Source organism: Miscanthus floridulus, chromosome 18, assembly GCF_019320115.1.
Source record: "Miscanthus floridulus cultivar M001 chromosome 18, ASM1932011v1, whole genome shotgun sequence".
In the NCBI taxonomy this organism is placed as follows: domain Eukaryota; kingdom Viridiplantae; phylum Streptophyta; class Magnoliopsida; order Poales; family Poaceae; genus Miscanthus; species Miscanthus floridulus.
Window position 1 is genome coordinate 59529969 of NC_089597.1, and position 23236 is coordinate 59553204.

At 44.4% G+C, this 23236-nt stretch overlaps 1 non-coding gene across 1 annotated transcript; it reads right to left on the minus strand.

The window, feature by feature from the left end:
• Nucleotides 1-14604: 14604 nt before the first annotated feature.
• On the minus strand, nt 14605-14711 carry LOC136524918 (small nucleolar RNA R71). The gene has a single exon (XR_010776265.1). It is a non-coding gene; the product is annotated as a small nucleolar RNA R71 (small nucleolar RNA).
• Between the last annotated feature and the right edge of the window lie 8525 nt (nt 14712-23236).

Genomic DNA, 23236 nt, shown 5'->3' on the forward strand with positions numbered 1-23236 from the left:
CCTCAAAGAGGAAGATTCCACGGTAGACAAGCCTCCAAACCAGCAATTGGTGGCTACGGTTCCGGCGTCGAGCACCATCGAGCCACCTCCGACCACTCATGAGCCCAACTGGAGAATACCTTTCATCAAGTACTTAACAGATGTCAGCGGTTATACTGATCGGACAAAAAACGAGCGCCTAATACATCGTAGTAAACAATATCTGCTTGTCGATGGCAAGTTATGGCGCAAAAATGCAAAGGAGGAAATCTTGATGAAGTGTATAACCCAGGAAGAAGGCGAACATCTCCTGGACCAAATCCACTCTGGCTCCTGTGGCAACCACGCGGCCTCAAGAACACTGGTTGGCAAGGCTTTTCGAGCAGGTTTCTATTGGCTGTCAGCAGTAGCCGACGCAGAAAAGCTAGTCCACCATTGTGAGGGTTGTTAGTTCTTCGCAAAGAGAATCCACGTACCAGCACATGAGATCCAGACAATACCAGCCTCCTAGCCCTTCGCATGTTGGGGATTGGATATGATCGGGCCCTTCAAGCCGACTCCTAGGAAATTTACATGCATTTTTGTGCTGATCGACAAATTTTCTATGTGGATAGAATACATGCCTTTGGTACAGGCATCCTCAGAGAAGGCTGTCATGTTCCTAGACCAGGTCATCCACCGTTTCGGCATACCCAACAGCATTATCACTGATCTGGGTACTCAGTTCACCGGGAACGCTTTTTGGGACTTCTGCGATGAAAGGAGCATAGTAGTAAAATACGTCTCGGTGGCCCACCCTAGAGCTAATGGACAAGTCGAGCGGGCAAATGGCATGATCTTGGATGCATTGAAGAAGAGGATGTACAGAGAAAATGACAAAGCTCCTGGAAGATAGCTCAAATAGTTACCAGCCGTGGTCTAGGGCCTCAGAACTCAGCCCAGTCGTAACACCGGCGTCTCACCGTACTTTATGGTTTACGGCGTTGAGGCAGTCCTTCTAGCAGATATAGCTTTCAGATCAGCACGGGTAGAGAACTTCGACGAAGAAAGGGTCAATGAAGTACGTGAACTAGAAGTGAACAGCGCAGAAGAGAAACGGCTCGATTCTTGCATATGTATGGCCAAATACCTTGCTGTTTTGCGTAGGTATTACAACAAGAACGTTAAAGAGTAGTTCTTCGTGGTCGGGGACCTGGTCCTAAAGTTGAAGATGAACCAGGCTAGTGTCCATAAACTCGCAACCCCATGGGAGGGTCCTTTCATGATCAAGGAGGTCACACGACCAACGTCTTACAGATTAGCTCACCTAGACGGTACTGACGTACCAAACTCGTGGCACATCGACAAGCTTAGACATTTCTATGATTAACTATTGAGATATGTACCCCTCTTATACTTTCGATTTACTTCAATAAAGCTATTATGATTTCTCCGACCACTCTAATGCGTCACTTCGAATTTTATGGTTATTCTAACTTAGCCAGTAAAAGCCGACTACCACTCCTTCTATGGTTTTTGGAGCAGGCCCTGTCTCCGGTTCCTCCCAACACGTGCATGGGATCCGCTCTCTACATTATGGGTGATCGGCAGGTCCCCCTTGGTTTGACTTGTCCGCGTCTACGTGTGCACAGGTCACAAACCTCACACTCCGACCACATGGCAAACTAGGGCCGCACAAACTTTTCAGGAAAATGTGTCAAGCAAAATGGTACAACTAAACAGAACATTAACATGTTCTCACTTAGTTACACCAGCATAAGTTTCAAGCTTAAAAACATTTTATACAAAGCAAACAAGCTTATAATGATATACAGTTACGTTATTACAAGCTTACCTGAAGAGGCCCAAGTTTACAATAACACAACTATTCCCCCCTTCTATAGCTCTAAGCCTATTACATTGGCTGGTTGGGGCGCGCGACACCTACTGCTCGCTGCTTCTGATACCCTACTTGGGTCTTGAGGACTCTTGTGCTGGTTGAGCTGAAGGGGATGGCCCCGCCGATGCCTGGCTGGTCAAGACCGTAGGCTTCGTCGGTTGACTCGCAACTGCTGGCGTTTCCAGCTGACTTGTCGATGGCGTTCCCTGTACAGGTGCTGTCCCACCTCCACACAGGTTAATGTCGCCAATTATCTTTGATGACAGGTCTAGCTGGGCCATCTGAAGCTCCTCCACCTTGTCTGGGTCTACCTCCTTCGGGTATCCAGCTTCCAGGCATTTGAGATCGATCAGGGGGTAGTGGGCACGCACCATGCTTAGCACATGGGCACCCATGTACTCACCCGCCTCCTTCACGAACTCTTGGAACCATCCCCATGCTTGTCTGCATCTCTTGACCAGTCTGAGCTGGGGCGTCCTTGGCTCTTCCTCTGTGAGCGTCGGGTCGATAAGGTCGAGGACGGGCACAATGCCAGTGGCCACTTCCTAGCACTGGTTCTTCCATGCGTCCTGATCCTCGGTGGCCTCGAGGCATCTTGCTTTCCAGCCATCATGCTCTTTGATCATGGCTTCTAGATGCCTCTTGGCATTGACTTTTAAAACTGAACACCACACAAGACATCAAATATAATGGCACGACAAGACAAGGCGGGCAACAGAATGAGAAAGGTGGTCTGGAATACTTACTTTTCAGTTCCTCCTTCATTTTGGTGGTGTGGTCCTGGAGTTGAGACTGGTTGCGTGCTAGTTTCTTGTTGTCCTCCTTCAGATGACCACACTCTGTGGTCACACGGCTATTCCCCTCTTGGAGGCGGGTTACTTCAGCTTCTAAGCCTGCATTACAGCTATCACTACCAACAACGCAACAATACGTGTTACACACCTGCTGCGATAAAGTGACAACTTACTTATTTTTTCCCGCTCTTTGTTATTAAGCTGGCCGACCAGGTTCTGGTTCTGTGCCTCTAGCTCTGCCCTCTCCTGGTCGGTGGCTTCAAGTTGGCGGTGCAAGTGTTTCACTTTGGCCACCAGTTCTTTATTATTCGCCGTGATTCCCTCAATCTGGTCGAAGCACCTCTTTCAGTACTTCGCGGTCTTCATCAAGTCCTGCATATAAACAATCTAAGTCAGACAGATCGACTACATAACAGGGTCAAGTGGTCAAGCCAAACATACCTGGACTTCTACCACCAGACGCTTTGCCGCCCGTTCGACTCTTAGGGTCTCTTCGACCTCTGGGATTTCTTCGTGCATAACCCACTCGTCGTTCCGCCAGCGCGACACATATACATGTTGTCGTTTATCTTGGGGACAGCCTAGGATTTCTTCTACTTCATCCTCTTCGGCCTCTTGTTTAGGGGGTGGCGTCGGTCTAGAGTCTACAGTCACCGCGACCACCATGGCTTTCCCACGAGCTGTAGCATCGGCTAGCGTGCTCTGTGCCAACCCCGGTTGCTGCTCCTTGGCTCGGACTGGTTCCTTTGGTGCCAAGGTACCTGCTTCAGCAGGGTTTGTGCTCAGAGCACTTGTACTCTGCTCGGCTGTCTTTTCGACCAGCTACTCGAGGACTGACGTCTGGTCGCCCGCCTACTGAGGCTCCGGTGAAATTTCTTCTTCAAGTCCCTCCACAACTGGCCGCTGGGCAGCTCTTTTCGCTAGTACCAGCGAAGCCATGCCGCATCCGGCTAGCTGGTCAGGATTTTTGGTGGACGCTGACCTGATACACAAGGGAAAAGTTCAGAAGACCATAATATTCAATACAAATTATAAGCTTACATCAAAGTCAAAGATACTTATAGCTTTGAAGCATGGAATGACATGGCAAAGGAGCGTCTCTTCGATCGCGCCTGCTCCACGTGCTCGGTGGGTTCCACTGGGTCTTTTCCGATGATCGGTACTGGCGCTGGGGTTTGATGCTCGGCACTTCCCTCGCTAGTCCTCTGTGTTGCAGTGGTCGGTGATGCGATCACTGCTGGCACAGAGGAGCCACCCTGCTCCATCGGCCCCATTTGTCTCCTCCTCTTTCGAGGGACGAGCCGAAAGATGTCCGCATCCTCTGCTTCGTCGTCTGAAAGGGGGAAGATGGCTTGGCACCGTTTGTTGGCAGGCGGCCGCTTGCGAGCAGCTCTGGTCGATGCATCCTCCACAACCTCGAGTGCCGCCTAGTGGACATCTTCGGTCCTGGCGCTAGTCTGGGTGGCTGGGCCGGCAACTTGCGGCCAATCTATAGCAGGGGGCGGAGACACAAACACTGCTGCCCGGTCACGACCATTACTCTGAGAAACATAAAGGGGACAACAGTCAATTTCTTGTTAAAACATGATTCTACAAGTACAAGGAAGTATCATTTACCTTTGGGGGAGGTCGGGCCAGCTTGAAGGCGTGCTCGATGTCGTTTAACCTGACATAATTGGGATCGGCCAGGTTGAATAGCTCCCCAATCCTGGCCTTGATTTCTATCTTGTCGAGCGCCTCTTTCCTGGTCCTTGTTGGATCTATGCTTCCCTGGTACTCGAAGCTAGGATGTACCCTCTTCTAGCAGGGCTAGATCCTTCGGCTGATGAAGTTCCCGACCACGCTTGGGCCATCTAGCCTTCCCCATGGGATCATCCCGAGCAGTTCTGCGATCTGCTCCAAGTTCTTAGGCTTCTCCGACCAGCTGTTCTTCTTCTCCGGAATCAGCCCCACGTCGCACAGGGTGATTGTGTTCGGCTCTTCATGGATGTAGAACCACTTCTTGTACCACTCGTCCAGTGAGGTGTTCCAGGGGCAGTGCAAGTATTGGGCTTTCATACCGTCACGCAGATTGAGGTAGATGCCTCCGGCTATCTTCGAGCCACTGCTCCCTTTCTTCCACAGACAGAACAGGTGGCAAAAGAGGTCGAAATGGGGGTGGAAGCCACCATAGGCCTCACAGAGATGGATGAAGGTGGAGACAAGAAGAATCGAGTTGGGATGCAGATTGCAAATCTCAATCTCGTAATACAAGCAGAGACTCTAAAGGAAAGGGTGCACTGGAACCCCAAAACCCCGCTTGAAGAAATCCTTGAAAACCACAATCTCACCTAGTTGTGGATTGGGGAAGCTTTCTCCTTTCGGTGCACGCCATCCCGCGAGTGCCTTGTTATGGAGCACTCCCATGGCGATGAGGTCTTCGATGGTCTGCTCATTGCTCCTTGACTTCCACCACTCCTTCGCCATGACTCCGCCTTTCTTCTGGGCGTCTCTCTTCGCCATTAGTCTGTCCTTACTAAGGGGGTGGATGCGGTGGCGAGGGGATTGGTGATGATTTTCGGAGGAATAGGGTTTGGCAAGAGGAAGAAGAAGGTTGCGGCGGCGAATGACAATGGGGATCAGTAAAAGTAACTTACCAGATCTATATTATAAATAACAAAGAGCTCCATCGTTTCGTTCGCTCGAGATTCTTGGGAGACGTGCGCATGCGCCATAGACAGTTGTTCACACAACCTCGAGATCTACGCCAATAAACGCTCCGCTTCGTTACTAGTGTACGCGCCTCTTCATTGATAGTGTAAGAGGGCCCACACTGACGCACCTCCATATAGGTGCCAAGCGACTGTTTGCCAGAAAAGAGCAAGAAGACAGAGTGACATACTATACCCATCTGCTTTTTTTGACCAGACGTATCAGACTGGACTTGACAGAGAAAGGAGATAAATAAATACACCAAATAATATTACAAGCGGCGTTCGTATTTTCACTGCATGTCTTGTGCTCAAGGATAGATCAGACCACTGCAATGCTCGGGGACTGCCCAGACCACTGCAATGCTCGAGGACTGCCCAGACCACTGCCATGCTCGTGGACTGCCCAGACCACTACCGTGCTCAGGGATTGCTCCGACCACTGCCGTGCTCGGGGACTGCTCCGACAACTTATGTGCTCGGGGACTGTCCCGACCACTGCTCGGAGAATGGTTCTCCTCGGCTACATGTGATTTGTACTCACATACAGTTGAGAGACTTTTATTTAGACCTTGCTACAAGGCTCATACCTCGCCTTCCAGCAAGCTCGGGGACTACGTCGGTACGATGCACCTACCGGCGCATCCCGTTTTTGTTTGAATGACAATTGGGTTCTCAACTTAACTAGGAATTCTTTTTAGACCCTGGCACCACGTGCTTGCGTCACCTACTACCAGGCTCGGGGACTAAGTGGGCACACTTCACCTTGCGGTGAATGTGTTTGTTTTTCGACCCCTACACCTCTGACGTTCAAGGACGCTATGCTTTAAGACGCGCTTACATTTCTTTTCAGAAATACAAGTGGGCACACTTCCCGGGACGGAAATCTTTTTCTTTCTTCTTAAGAGCACCATACATTCTTTGGACAACCTACTTCTCCGGCGACAACGGTGGTCGGAGATGTCAAGAACTCAAGCCTCACTGTTTGGAGAAGGTTAAAATGGCGTGTCGCATCATAATACATGGTGCTCGGGGACTAGCTGTGGGGGTATTAACCCCTATACCCTTACGGCTAAGCTTGGGCCAGCCCGGATCGATGGGTCCGGTCCACCAAAAGACGACGTGTGGCCCAGCCAACCTGATCGGAGTCCCGCATAAGAAGTCAAGGCGGATTTGGCGATCAAGCAAGATCCTGGTTGGTTAGAATAGGAATCCTTATCCGGCCACATATGGCAATTGTAACTGGCTAGGATTAGTTTCCAGATCTGTAACCCTGCCCCCCGGACTATATAAGGAGGGCAGGGGATCCCTCTAAAAAACATCTCTCATTGACATACAGCAATACAAATCAGACGCAGGACGTAGGTATTACGCCTTCTGGGCGGCCGAACCTGGATAAAACCTCGTGTCTGTCTTGCGTCACCGTCTTGTTTGTGGCTTGCGCATCTGTCTGCCGACAATCTACTACCTTGGGCATACCCCTAGGTAGACTACCGACCATATTTCGTCGACAACCATCAAGTCTCACGGGTAAGAAAAAACCAGCATGGGGGGATTTTCGAAGGTCGTGGAACAGGTGTTGTTGTCCCTTCCCCTGTCTCTGCCACTTCATTGTCTACATCTTTTGTTTCTGAGCTCTCGGTTTATCTAGATAGTGACAATATCACTTCTTTTGAGGATGGTTTTGACATCCTTCTTTGGTGGCGTGAGCACAAACTAACCTATCTAATTCTATCTATAATGGCTCGAGATATATGCTAGTTTCTGTTTCTACTATCTCTTCAAAGTCTTATTTTAATTTGATTGGCAGGATAATTGAAGAGCGGTGATGGTGCTTGTTACCTGAAACAGTGGAGATGTTAACCTACATCAATAACTGTGAGTTAGGAGAAGGAAGGGCACAACATAATGTTGAGAACCATGAACTTGAAGAATCATACAAGAACCTTTAGCTTCATGGAGATGAAGATGCCGCTGATGGTACTTAGTGGGAGGCTGAGAGTCAAGGACGCTAGGACTAGGACTCTGGGAGTGTTGGTGAGTTGCTGAGTTACCATGTTCGACTGGTGTGGAGTCGACTATGACTGAGATTAAGTGTGAGTCTTTGATTGAGTGTGTATGAGTCTAAGTTGAACTCTGGTTTGTAAGACTTAATTATGAGCTGGCTACACTATTTTTTTTCTTTTTAGGGTTTCTCATGAGGTGTGAGTTTTACCTAGAAATGTTTTTAATGAGGCAGCATTGCACTAAATAGCTCAATTATCATCTTTTGTTTTGTATGATATGTTGCCTGTTGTTGCTGCTTGGTTGGTTGTTTGCTTCAAGTGCTTGGTTGGTTCAAGTGCCTGTTGTTGCTGCTTGGTTGGTTGCTTGCTTCAAGTGCTTGGTTGGTTCAAGTGCACTGATCTGTGGTATTTGAATTGTTGATATGTTCATTGAATGTTTCATTTCATCTGGTAATACTTGAATTGTTGATCTTTGAATTGAGTTATTGGGAGGAGCATTTTGGGATGTTACACTGATGATGGGCTTCGGGCTGGCCTAGCCCGAAACAGTCCATAGTGTCGTGCTTAGGCCGCTGGTCAGACCGGTGGCCTTTAGCGGCATGGCATGCCGTGCCTGGCCCAGTCACTACGGGCCATGCCTAGCCTGGGTTCGTACCATACAGTGCTGGCCAAACTCAGATGGCATGGCACAGCACTGCTGAGCTGCGAAGGTCTCTGCACCTGCGTCTGAAGTGGACAATGTTTACTTCTCGAGAAACGTATAGTACAGGAGTGTACTCCAAAAGCCTGTGTATATATATACAATTATATTTATAATAACCTGACAGGAGTCGGAGAAACTGAAACGCGACGATGTTTGTTCTAAGAATAGGCGCGTTACCTGACTTTCGGTTATTATTCACAGATCATGCATGCTGTGCCTTCATATATATACTTCTCGTCCACCAGCTTGTGCCTTTCATCGCCTATTGGACAGAACTTGGGTATACACGGCAGCCGTGTCATTTTCGGCAGCTGTCACTACCTGAAAAAGTCACACAATCTGTGACCGTATACAAAAGTGATGGACCCTTGTAGCACCGTTGCAAGTACTAGGTGTTCCTTGTGTGGAATTCCTAGCTAGGATATTATGGCTTAAGCCTTTGTGGTTGACTATGGAAGATATCCTCACTGTCTCAATTAAGTACTAATATAAGTTGACTTAGCTTAATTACATCGCTTTGACTAGTCTAGTAGGTCTAGAGGCAGATGTGCAACCAGGAGCGGCCAAGGAGAAGGTGAAAGTGTCTGCAGGCTTGACGGCATGGATGGAGGCTCATTCTAAGAGCAGCTTTAGTTCCACTTACTGGCACCACTACAAAACAGAGATGACATTCTAAGAAGATCATCTCTGATAATCAACTATTTATAGGCAGTTGTCTTAGGATGTCCAACTCTATTAAGTAATTAACAATGGCAAACTTCTTATCATGTCTGTCTCTGAAAATGGCCATTAACAGAGACGGATATTATTCTAAGAGCACGTCTGTGAAATCGATTAACAGAGACGACACTCTTAAGAAGCCCGCCTCTAAAATAGTTGCATCAAAAAATATTTACGTATGAAGTCAGATGAAATCAAACTTTGTACCTAAGCTGTAGATCTCAACGTGATCTACAACTTTATAGTTGATAAGTTTTTTTTTATTTGAAACTATTTAGAGTCCTAAAATTTTGTTTTAAGTTCACGGATTAAAAATTTAACATTTTTATTTTTCAAACAACCTTAGATGTTGACATAGCATACACCGAAGTGGTAATTTCTCAATACAGTCTACAACTTTGTAGTTGAAATATTTCCGATTTGAAGTTGTTTAATGTCCTAAACATGTCTTTTGGGTTTTTAGATAAGCATTTTACTTGAAGTTGTTTAGAGTCTTAAATATTTGTTTTAATTTTTCATATTTTGAGATTAGTTTTTTTAAATTTTCAAATAGTCTCGAATGGAGACACGTCCTATATACCAAAGTTGTAGTATTTGACGAGATTTAAAACTTTGTAGTTGTAACTATTTTATTGAGTTTATTTAATAGCTAAAATATGCAATGCAAGATTATAAAATATTGATAAAAAAGATACCATTGTATATACTCACAAATGAGTGTGCAGCGTAATGGCAGGGAGGTGTTGTATGAGATGAAGTTCACATGTTTGAGTCTTAAGAAACACCTAACGTGGCTCTATTAATCAATTTACGGAGACAGGCCAACTGACCGTCTCTATAAATAGTCATTCATAGAGACCCTTGGGCCTCTGTAAATACTAGATAGTTCCTATACTAGTGAAGCATATTAACCTTCACTAATACTGGAGTTTGATTAACAAAAGGCATCCATGTAATGGTACTGTTCATGCTTTTGGTCTTGCTGCAATAGGCGGGCCAACTTGGAAAGCAAGGAGCAGTATGCTTGTTTTGAGAAAAAATTCTTGTTAAGCATCACGTAGAAATATTATGTCATGCATGTGCTTATATGCTGGTGAGATGTAAGGGAAGGTGCTGGAAAGGCATCATGATTATGCTCCATGCTCCCAACACTGTTGGCTTCGCAAGCGAGCACATCTACTATACTTGCTGTCTGTTTTGTCGGTCAAGCAAGTGGAGGACAGACGGACATGAAAGTCGAGTGAAGATGGATAGCAGCCATATCAAATGTCATCGATCTACTCTACCATCTTTAAGCATCTATGTGGCCTTCAACGGCAACTTGTAGTTCGCTTATCACTAGTACACAAAACTTTGTGGGGACGGGCGTTTTGGTTTTTTGGAGGAGGGCAAAGCAACCGCCTCCAATCAAAGGTCACGGTTAATGCACAGACCAAGGAGGCGGACGCTTTGCCCACCTCGGTTAATCCATACGAAAAAACAAAAAAAGAAAATACCGTGGACAGGTCCGCCGAGCCCATCCACGGGCCGCCTCCGCCGCTAGCTGGATCCGTAGCTCCATTGCCGCATCCGCAGCTCCGCCAGCACCCATCGCCAGATCCACGCCGCCAGCACACACCCCGCGCCAGCCCCCAACGTCGGATCTGCGCCGCCAGCACCCCACGCCGGCCACCATCGCCGGATACGCGCCGCCAGCACCCCGAGCCGGTCCCCATCGCTGGATCCGTGTTGGATCCGCCGCTGCCGCCGTCACGTTGGAGGAGATGGGTGCCGTTGCCAGGCGCCACGGCCGCCGCCGTTGGGCGTGCGTGGCCTCAGCCGATGGAGTGCGCGGTCCCTGTCTGCCGGCGCGCGTGGAACCTCGCTTGGGTGCGCGGTGCCCGCCACCGGGCCCTCTGCCTGGGGGGCGTGACCACCGCCGCTGGGAGAGAGTGAAGGGAGTGCTGGAGGGAGAGAGTGGAGGGAGGGAGAGAACGAGGGAGAGAGATGGTGCATCTGAGGGAAGGAGAGTGTGAGGGAGCGGAGAGGGAGAGAGATGGCTGCATCTGAGTGGGAGGGAGAGGGAGGGCGTCTGGATAAGTGAAAGCCAAACCCTAACTCTTTGTATATATATGATAAGCGTGATATCGGGCCGAGATATGGGCTGTCTCGGCCACTATTTTTGGTGCCAGGCAATATAGTGTGCCTGCCTCCGAAAATGTATTTACGGAGGCGGTTGCCTTAAGATGACCGCCTCCGAAAATAGACTATTTTTGGAGGCGGTTGTCTTAAGACGCCCGTCTCCGTAAATTGATTTTTTGAGGTGGGCAAAAGTGCCCGCCTCAGTAAATAAAAATGCCCGCCTCCGTTAATCGCAGGCATTAACCGAGGTGGTTGGATTTTATGACCGCCTTGGTTAATAAAAGGGTACATTCTTGCAAAATTATTTGTGTAGTAGTGACTTGATGCAAGTTCTATGAGTTAAATTGTGCTTGCATCATGTTTTTTAACTAGGTTAGTCGTCACTTGGAAACAAGTAGTTTTTGTTCTAGCTAGTTTGATTGTCATGTGTGATGCATCGTTTTTCTTCCATCTATCTCTGGTTACACAACTTCGTGTATTTCCGTTATTACAGTAATGCTCTCTACTTCTAAATTATAAGATGTTTTATGTTTTCTAGATATATTGCTTTTACTATGTATCTAGACATAGTGTGTATCTAAGTACATAACAAAAGCTATATATGTATTAAAAAGCCAAAACATTGGGAGTAATCAACTGTCTTCTCGTTCCAAAGAAATATTCATTGGCCAGTATTTTCTTTGTTTCTTTATCAAAAACATTGGCTACAACAAAGAAATCTACTGACTCGAACATTTCCACCTCAAATCTTTCCAGCCTTAACGCCACTCAGACTTCCTCTTAGATTGCCATTTATGGGCAGCCATTCAAAAGATCTGTTAAGAACTATGTTTCTAAAACATTTCTCATCATACTTTTTCTTCATTCTCAGTTTCCTGAACATCTACATAGTCCATTTGGTGATCATAAATGATATCTTTCGAAATGAAGTGTCCAAAACCTTTTTTTGTGACCCCTCTACAATGCATATAAAACCTATCATGCACACACTTCTTTAACACAAGTATCGTCAGCGAGTGTTCTAAAAAAAAGTATCACTACTACACTCAGACCTTTCACAACCACGTCGTAACCCCCATCGCAGTCCAATTTCGGCCTTGACAGTAAGCTATCGGCAGTGATAGTCATAGCCATCACCGTCGATATCTGAGACCGACTGGGGTGTACACTACACTGTCATATTGGCTTATCATTCATCCATGATAAGGTCCTTACTTCCATCACATTGGAGCTCGACCCGCCTATGTGGGTATGCACTAATACCGCCGCATGGCTTATAATCCATCCATGATTAGATTTCTTATTCCGTCGCATTGGAGCACGGACCACCTGTGTCGAGGCAAACATCACCGTAGCTTCAGCGTATGAACCGTCTGGTCATAGGGCATGGTCACCGTCATGTTGTGGAATGATCCGCCCGTGATGATCCTTTAGTCGGTGTCGGGTTACTAAACGATTCGGTGGTGATACACTTGTTGGCGGTCCTTAACTACCATATTCGACCACCAATTAATATCCAAAAATAGGAGAAATAAACAAACTTTTGACACATATGCTTTTACTATTAACATAGTTCCACTTGTATTGGAAGGATCACGTTTTGTAGGACATACTCTGAATACAAGTGCAAACATGACAAAAGACGCAACTCGAAAGGCATAAAGCAGAAATGCGCAAAGGAAATAAATGCAAAGCCCACCTACACTACCAAATCTAGGCCAAGCACCAGCGTAGGAGTGCCCCAGGCTCACTTCGACCATGCGAAGGCGGTGGCGAAGCGGGCCGGTCCAGGTGCGGCCGGACCCATGGTGTGGGCGCACCGCCCCCAGCACCGCCTGGCCCCACCTCGCTTTGGCGGTTCATTAATGCCATGCAGAGGTGGTTCAACATGGTTTCCTAATTTATCTTCTGCCAAACTGACCTCAAGCATGTATAAGTAGGGGTAGTGCTCACCATTCATACACACCTCATTTGGAGCCTCTACCTCACTACCACATCTTGTACTCTTTTACTTTTTAGTAGTATTTTGTGAGCAAGGCAAAGCTATCAAGGAGAGTTTGGCTCCTTGGAAGAAAGGATCTTTGCTATGAATACTATGAAGAGTTCTTCCAAAGTCTTGCTCTCATTTTATCATAGTAGTGCATATGAACTAGAATATAGTTTCCATATTATGATCCTGGCATATGAACTAGCATATAGTTTGTGTGTTATGATCTTAACATGTGCAACTTTATGCTTAATCATTTATATAACTTGTATGATTAGAAGTAGAGCTAAGTTGAGGTGGCGGTTCGTCGTTCCTTCGGGTTTGCCCATGTCCTATGCTTGTCGATTTATAGGGTCAGAGTACCGGGGGGATATGGGTAGTTTCTTTGTACACGGGCGTGGTGCTCGGGTGCACAGGAACCTTTGGATATGACGGTACTCCCCGGTTGAGGGGTAGGCGGTAGGTGGTGATAGCCCTGTTCGTCCCTTGTAACCCCCCATGTTTAGGTATTGTGTAGGAGTCTTAAAATCTCTCATGCTTGCTGACAGACTAGTGCTCGGAGATCTCCCCGTCCTTCTTTTACTTAGGTCTAGCTCTAACCATGTAATTTGTATGATTATCAACTGTTCTTTGCACGTCTATATTAGAATTGCATGCTCCACTTAGGAACATTCTTTTATTCTTTGTTTTCCTTTTATCCTTGAGGTTGGCCCAGATATGTGTCCACTATCCTTGAATTACCGATTTTACCCCTGTTATAAACATTGGTTCACTATGCAAGTATGTAATCTTGTTCATATCCATGCTAGGCTCTTAAACCTTGCCTTCCTTTAGGAAAATATAAATAACAATACCCTGAATACTTCTGGGTGAAATGCTACAACGATAGATCCGTGCGCTTGCGAATATTCTCTATAATCGTTAAGAACTATTGTGTTGGTGTTCCTTGGCGGCGTCACTAAGATTTATCCATATCTTAGTGATGGTGCTAAGAAATACCAACTAGCATTTCTGGTGCCACTTCTAGGGATGGATTCTATGTCCAAACTTGGTAGTGACGCTAAGAAATACCAACAAGCATTTTTGGTACCGTTGCAGGGAATGCATAGGTGAAAAGAATCTAGTAGGACATGATCATGATCACATGCATGTAATGGTAGCCATAGTTTATGTAGGCTAACTCTGCTTTTTTCTTCCTGTTGTGGATGAAAATAGGATAGTGTATGACTGGTTTCGTCTTGCCAGAAAACTACACCGATAATCCAGAGGTGCTCCTGAGGAAGAACCTGACTCCTACCGCTCCTTGCTCTCCTACTCCACTAACAGTTGGACCAGTCACCCCCGCACCATCCGTTACTACTGCTATGGCCAAGTCACTCTGCGCCTACTACACCCCCGCTGTTGCCAATGTGCCCGTTGGGCCCGCTGTCAACATGGGCACCAGAAACTTTGAGCTCCAGACTGGCCTAATCACGATGGTGCAGGTAAACCAGTTCTATGGTTTGTTGAGCGAGGATGCGAATGCACACCTCCAACACTTCCTTGAGCTGTGCGACACCATCATCATTAAAGACATCACACCAGCAAGCATCAGGCTCTGTCAATTTCCCTTCTCCCTCGGGGAAGGCGAAGCAGTGGTTCTACAAAGAAAAATAAGTTGTCAACACGTGAGATAAATGTTCTACGGCGTTCCTTGTCAAAATTTTCCCCATGGGCAAAACCAATGCCCTAAGGAGGAAAATTTCCAATTTCTAGTAGAATTCCATGGAATCTATCCCCGAGGCATGGGAGAGGCTGCAAGATTACATCTAGGTATGCCCGCACCACAGGATAGAGAATTGGCTCATGCTCTAGAAATTTTATGATAGGCTGACACCCATGTCAAAGGGGCACATTGATGCCGCTACTGGAGGAGCCTTTCTTTCCCTCACCATCGATGAAGCTATGGCTCTCATCGAGAAGATGGTGTCCAAATAAAGCTGGGGGAAGAAAGAAAACAACAAAAAGGCATGCATACCGTGAAGGAGGCGGATATGCTTGCTGCAAAAATGGATTTGCTACTGAAGAGACTTGATGAGTGTGCCACCGACAAAGAAGCTATGAAAGGCACCGTCAAGGCCATGGACTCGCAAATGACTTGCAAAGTTTGTAGAAATGTCAAACACTCGGGGAACAACTGCCCTGAGACCCGTGAAGAAGCATCCTACATAAAGAATGGGTTCTGACAATGTAACAATAATTAGTCACGCTTCCAAGGAGGTAACAATAATTACAATTCAAATTTCAATTCAAATCAACCCTCCTTGAAGGACATAGTGCTAGATCAAGCTAAAATCAATGAAAATATCACTAAAAGTTAATGTTTAACGATAAAATGCTAGAAAATATTAATTCAAAAAATAGAATGTCTATCTTCCACTGTTAAAAATCAATTGAGCTTTAATAAAATGATTGAAACATAGTTAGCTCAAATTGCTGCTGCTTTACTTGTTAATAATGAAGGGAAAATCTTGGGGCAACCTGAGAATTCTTTTGAAAAAGTTAATGCGGTCACAACGAGGGGTGGTAAGTCCACTCGTGATCCATCAAACCCTAACAATAAAACAGGAAAAGCACAAGGGCAACAAGAGGAAGGATCTTCTTCATCAACAAAAACACAAAAAAATCATGAAGAGGAGGAAACGACACCGCAAGACCTCGTCGACACTAGCTACTTGCCATTTCCCACTAGAAATAGAAAATAAGCCATGGACGAGCAATTTGCTCATTTTGTTGAGATGATAGAGAAGATACATGTGAGTGTCCCATTAATGGACGTCTTACATGTACCTTCTTATGCAAAGTACATCAAAGATATCATCAACAACAAATGACCCTTGCCATCCATGAAGGTCATCAAGTTGACGGAAGAGTGTAGCGCTGCTATACTCTTCTGTCTGCCTGAGAAAAAGAAAGACCCCCGGGTGCCCGACAATCATGTGCTCAAGATCATGCCTTGTGCGACCTAGGGGCGAGTGTTAGTGTGATTCCCAAGGTCATTTTGACAAGCTAAACTTCATGCATTTAGCGCCAACGATGCTCCAACTGGTGGACTCAACGGTCCGCTATCTGGTAGGGATTGCCGAAGATATCCCGGTGAAAATCCAGGGTTACTTCGTCCTAGTTGATTTCATGGTGCTGGACATGGAAACCACGAAGGAATCGCCCCTCATCCTTGGGCGACCTTTCCTCGGTACTGTGGGAGCACAAATTGATGTTGGAGCTAGAGAAATCTGCTTCAACATCAATGGCAAAGAAGAGAAGTTTGACTTTTGGCCCAGACAGGAGCAATGCTCCATGATATGAATCAAGTACGGGCCAAACCCACAAGGCATCAAAGAGGTTGAAATTCAGCCTCTACTGGTGGATAGCATAGTTAATAGAAATAAAGAAAACAAAAAGAGGTCGGAGCCAAAGAAGAACAGCCTAAAGCAAAAAGAAGAAGCCCCAAAGGTTGTTCCCACACCACCAAAGAAGAAAACAATGTGGAAACAAAAGAAAATGCTCCAGAGTCCACCTCCACACCACCCAAATCAAACAAAATGGCGTGGAAACCAAAGAAAGTATAGTCATCCACGTCCAGTTCTCCGAGCACGGATGTACCTTCATCAAGCAAGAAATGAAGGGAGAAGAGTTCTGCTCATTAGACTTTAAACCGTGAGCTGTTGCCGAAGGTAAATCGGTAGTTATCCCTTACAACTATAATTTTCTTAGAGTCCCTATATAATAAAACTATAGACTACATTATTATGCTAAAATAATAAAAAGTTTAAGTTCATCTTTTCTCACCATAAGAATAAATTCTTGGTTACCTTTCCATACTCTATACAAGTATGGTTCTTACGCGATCATACTTTATAGGCTTTTTAATTTAAGCATGGTGTTTAGGTTAATTAGCCTACCTTGATTAAATGTTTAATTCGATCATTGTACCAAAACTACCGAGTATAGATATGGGTAGAATAAACAAAGGTATAAACCTATAAAATAAATAAAAAAAATGGTTTACCTCAGAGTCATCACCAAGCCACGCATATGGCCTAGAGCTAGCTTGGGGGAGGACCCTGGCAGAGGTAACTTGTATCTTTTTCTTTCTTTGTATTTTTAAATTTTTGCATTTATTTTCTGCATTTATTTATTTATTAGCATTTAAAATATCTAAAAATTGAAAACACCAAAAAATGAAATATGATAAAACAACAAAAAAATATGAATTCCACTTTCATATGTGTTTTAAGAATGTTTAGTTTCTTCTAAATTGAAATGATGAATAGTTACTCTATCTATAATTTATCTGTGCCTAGGGTGTAACTTAGTATTCCCCAAGATTTAAGTTTGTTGGCTAAAAATGTCTCATCATAAAAACTTGAAAACTTATGGGATGCAAATGCATGTTCCTTTTCTAAGTTGTTGTGAGTTATGATATGGTACAAATAGAATTTGCTATGATTTTGTTCTAAGAAAGACTAGACATCCAGAATTTTTAATTTTAAAAATGCTAAAATTCAAAGTTCCTCAATGATTATGAATACCTTCCAAGGCTATACGACATGATACTCATACAAAACCTTAGTCATATGCTACTTGTTATTGCATTGAGATTTGTCAAATTGTTGCGACCCTTGTTGAGATTCTCGTCATGCACCCATGATCAAGATGTACACCCACAAATAAACTACTAACTCTTACACTGAAAGTTACGCAAAAACATGCTTATTTCGCCCACCAAATAATTAGTCCATTCGTTTATCATGAGTCTCTCTTTCTAAAGTTTCATATGCCAAAAAAGAATAGTATGGGCAATGCCAAAAGACATGAGAGAAAAAAATGCATGCCAAAGAGCATGAAGAAAAGAAAAGAAAAGAAAGAAATAAAGATAGCCCATACATTCAAATAAAAGGCATTCATCCAAAAAGAGAGAGATTCATGATTCAAAGGAGTATCAAAAATATTTTAGAATTAGGAATTTATAAAAATCCCACACACTTGCATGTCTTGATCAAAGTGTATGACTTATATCTCCTTGAGGTCCAGTTTTTGACTTAGCAAAATATGCGATGCAAGTATGCCTCAATTTCATACCTATCCAAAACTCCACCAAAAAGCCTTTAGAGGTAGGATGAAAAGAAGGCAAATATCAAATGCCTTGGTGAGGTTTCATATACTTTGAGCGATCGAGAGAATCATTTGAGGAACTTACATTTTCTTTGCAAAAACTCATATATAAAACCTCTGGATAGATAGTTGATCAAAGAATGAATGATTGGTGATTCTATTATAACCATTCTATCTTGCAACCACCAAAGAACTTGGAAAAGCTATACGCCCCATAGGGATTAAGTAAAAAGAGTGAATAAAAATGGCAACTTATTTGAATTGCGGAAGAATACTTTGTTATAGGCATGGCACTTGTGAAATATATTTGGCATAGTAGCAACTTCTGATAATCAACAACCAAGTACTTAGCTATTTGCTCAGGATGAGCAAATGTTAAGCTTGGGGGATTTGTTGGTGGTCCTTAATGACCATATTCGACCGCCAATTTGTGTCCAAAAACAGGAGAAATAAATGAACTTTTGACACATATGTTTTTACTATTAACATAGTTCCACTTGTATTGGAAGGATCACATTTTGTAGGACATATATATGAATACAAGTAGAAAACATGACAAAAGGCGCAACTCAAAAGGCGTAAAGCAGAAATGCGCAAAGGAAATAAATGCAAAAGCCCACTACACTACCAAATCTAGGCCAAGCACCAGCGTAGGAGTGGCCCATGCCCACTCAGGAACCTAGATGTGGCCGCACCCATGGTGCAGGCGCACCGCCCCCAGCACCGCCTGGCCCCACCTCGCTCTGGCGGTTCATTAATGCCTTGCAGAGGTGGTTCAGCATGGTTTCCTAATTTATCTCTTGCCAAACCGACCTCAAGCATGTATAAGTAGGGTGTAGTGCTCACCATTCATACACACCACATTTGGAGCCTCTACCTCACTACCACATCTTGTACTCTTTTACTTTTTAGTAGTATTTTGTGAGTAGGGCAAAGCTATCAAGGAGAGCTTGGCTCCTTGGAAGAAAGGATCTTTGGTATGAATACTATGAAGAGTTCTTCCAAAGTCTTGCTCTCATTTTATCATAGTAGTGCATATGAACTAGAATATAGTTTCCATATTATGATCTTTGCATATGAACTAGCATATAGTTTGTATGTTATGATGTTAACATGTGCAACTTTATGCTTAATCATTCATATAACTTGTATGATTAGAAGTAGAGCTAAGTTGAGGTGGCAGTTCATCATTCATTTGGGTTTGGCCAGGTCCTATGCTTGTCGATCCATTGGGTCGGAGTCCTAAAGGGATATGGGTAGTTTCTTTGTACACTGGCATGGTGCTCGAATGCAGAGGAACCTTTGGATATGACGGTACTCCTCGATTGAGGGGTATGTGGCAGGTGGTGATAACCCTGTCCGTCCCTTGTAATCCCCCACGTTCGGGTATTGTGTTGGAGTCTTAAAGTCTCTCGCGCTTGCTGGTAGACCAGTGCTCGAAGATCTCCCCGTCCATCTTATACTTAGGTCTAGCTCTAACTATATAATTTTTATGATTATCAATTGTTCTTTGCACAGCTATATTAGAACATGCCTGCTCCACTTAGGAACATTCTTTTATTCTTTGTTTTCCTTTTATCCTTGAGGTTCGCCCATATGTGTGTCCACTATCCTTGAATTACCGATTTTACCCCTGTTATAAACATTGGTTCACTATGCAAGTATGTAGTCTTGTTCATATCCATGCTAGGCTCTTACACCTTGCCTTCCTTTGAAATAATATAAATAACAATACCCTGAATACTTCTAGGTGAAATGCTACAATGATAGATCCGTGCGCTTACGGATATTCTCTGTAATTTTTAAGAACTATCATGTTGGTGTTCCATGGCGACGTCGCTAAGATTTATCCAAATCTTAGTGATGGTGCTAAGAAATACCAACTGGCATTTTTGGTTCCACTACTAGGGATGGATTCTATCTCTAAACTTGGTAGTGACGCTAAGAAACACTAACAACACTGTTGACCCCTATCGCATTAGATGAATAGCGACGGTGATGGCCGTCTGCTTCACCAATGGCGAGTGGTACGACGATGATGACAAAACAACCAATGTCCCTTACATCCGACTATGACAGAATTGCATCCGATTTTCATAATGTATTTACTAATTCAGCTGGGCCTTAATAACTTACTGAACACACACCATACAAATATAATTATTACACATCATTCATCATGTCCACAAGGAAGAGTACTTGTTATAATAACAATGCTCGACACTAACATAACAACTATGTCAACTACTGAATTAACACAAGCGGTACATATATAGCATAATAGAGGTTCTGCTCCCTACATACTTACATAACTAAAATGTGGTAGATGTGCTCCGCTCCTTTAGATTGGCACTCCTTGATCAGCTTGGCAGCCATTGTAGGAAAATCGTTGAAAAGCACTGACACTCCAAAACCTACACAATGCAAAGCTTTACTACTCTGAACAAAATTGGACTATATATATGGACTCAAAACAACTCCCTACTAGAACAAAGACATGTACTAACAATAATATACAGCATATGCACCTTTACTACTCCGCTAATGACTCCATGAACAAGAGAACATAAGGCAGATAGTGAGGTCCATTCAAATAAATACTCTAGGTACTTCTAGGATAGCGGACAACCCGGGCAGGGAGGACATGAACTTTTCTGTGGCTTATGTCATATGCCATTAGTGTTCTATCCTCCTCAATAAGGAAAATCAAATTCCATTTTATGTGAACTGCAATCACTCTGTAGTCTGTATTGGCAGCCTTAGAACCGAGTTGAATATTGTTCAATGCAAATAGCTACAGTGTGTTCACCATATGTTTCAATGTCCATTTACTAGTACCATAGTCTTCAAGGATCTAGATTGAAAGGTCAGACTTATTGAAAATATCAGCAATATAATACATAGATATAACTGACCCTAATCTCCATGGATGGACATTACAGGACCTGGTGGACTAAGAATTTTCCTCCATGTCTTTCCCTCCATATCAACAACAACTATCTGGGACACCTCCAGTATGTGCATAAAAACCTTAAGAAACACAGTTCCTAAAAATTTGCATACTAGAATATCCTCTCCCCATTCAGATTCTTTACACATCCATGCTCCCATTTTGAATGAGTAGATGCTGATAACTAACACCCCAGATGATCTTACCCACAGTTCTACCACATGGAAGTGCGAGGAGATTGTGGGATCGAACCCCAAGCGAGCTAAACCATAACAAAGGTTGCTATGCGGCAGTACCACTAATTTGCTAGTCACCAGATTGCAGACAACATAGCGAAGCCCAACACACCAGCAGAGGAAGAGGCCTCTACAACAATCTGAGATGACTAAATCCTGAATGGGGAAGGGCAAGATGGAAAAAGAGGGGTATTCACTGGTGAAGTTGGCAAATCGGCGTTTGCCTTTCTAGTTTCCATGCATGAATCCAACGACAAACTGGGGTAGCTTCTTACAGTACTTGAATTCAGAGATGAGGCTATACTAGGAGCAACACACCCACTTGTAGCTGCACAAGGTGCGGGCGGTGAGGTGGCAGAGGATAATTACCAAGACTTTGTCTGTGAGGATGTCTACTTCGTTCCTCTTGTTGGTGGCCTCCTCCTCCATCTTGACTAGGATCTGGTGGAGTGGGGCCGGTGATGGAAGTGGCGGCGCTATCACCGGAATCAGAGTAGGAGTGCCTACGGGGATGTGCTTGTGAGTTCCTTAATGATTAGATGGAAGCTTGATTTGTACTCAGATGAGATCAGAGGGGAATAAAAAGCTAAGAAACATGGATAATGGAAGTGAGAGAAAGCATTACCCTTGCCTTTGGATCTTGCGGCAGTGAGCTCGAGTGGCCATGGTGGTGATGAGTACTAGCCTGGTCACCTGTGGATCTGTGTGGGAGTGCTGGTGAGGCATACCGGTGTAGAGCACTAGCTTGTCGGCGGTGAGTGGCGGCTTGCACGCCAATGAGTAGGTGAGGAATAGCAGCACTTGAGGAGGAGACGGACATGGTGGCTAGGTAGGTAGCAGTTTTTGTAAGCTAACTACAAAGTAGAACTTGGGGGAACAAAAATGTTTGCCAAAATTTCTAAAAACAGGCGGGAGTCTTGCGCTGGCTTGCAAATTTTGACGATATCACCGATGAACGCTACTGACGGTGGTGATTGGGTCTTAAAGAAGATGGGACGTAGCAGCTATTGATGCATGTTGGAAAGGAACATAATATTATGAATATTATTTTTGCAGGTTACAACAAGAAGATGTTAGCACCTAACGGCAAATAGCGGCGGTGATACAATTTTTTCAACGACGCTTATATCCAATGGTGACAGAATTGAACAGTGTTGATACTAATTCAGCTGGGCCTCAATAGCTTACTAAACACACAGCGTACATTTTACAATAACATTGGATGCTAACATGACAAAGTTTGTCAGCTGATGTTGCATAATAAAGGTACTGATTGTAACAACTCGAGTTCACTACAACCTAGGCTTTCAATTTTAATCACTGACGAAGCTCCTAGATGAGCCCTATAGGCCTTTTGGATACAATAGAAAACGTGAAGACATTGCTTTTCTACCCAACAAGGCAACTTGCAACCTAAAAGAGTGAGGCATCTGCAATAGTCAAACATAGTCCTCGAAAGATGCACCACTTTGGCTGAGACTGTTAGAGGTCAGGTTATTGACCTTTGGGATAAAAGTAATTAACCTCAATGCCAAATTCCAAGTGCTTGGATTCATCCTTCAACCAATAGAGAATACCGGACAATCCGACATAATACGGGGCCATCCGCTAGTACCAAAACTACATGTAGAAAGTGGGGAATGAGCTGTCCTCCACTCAACCCTTGGCCCCACATGTCATATGCACAAAATGGAAAATGGGATCATTAGCTGAAGCAATTTCCAACCCAACCCATTCTCCCATTTCTCATCTTCCTCTCTCTCTCTAAAAGAGCAAGAACAAGGAAGAACTAGAGAGAGAAAATGGAGATTAGGGATGAAGGTGGAAGATGGAGTGAGGACATGCAATCCAAGATCATCACCTCATCAAGCTCAACTATCCTCATCTCATGGTCATGGTTAGCTCATGAGCTCTCATCTCAATTAGTTGAAAGTTTCTCTCAAACCCTAATCTCAAGCTTTCATGCATGTATGGATCATGGAGGGTGGTGACATTTCATTCATCCCAAAGGATGTTG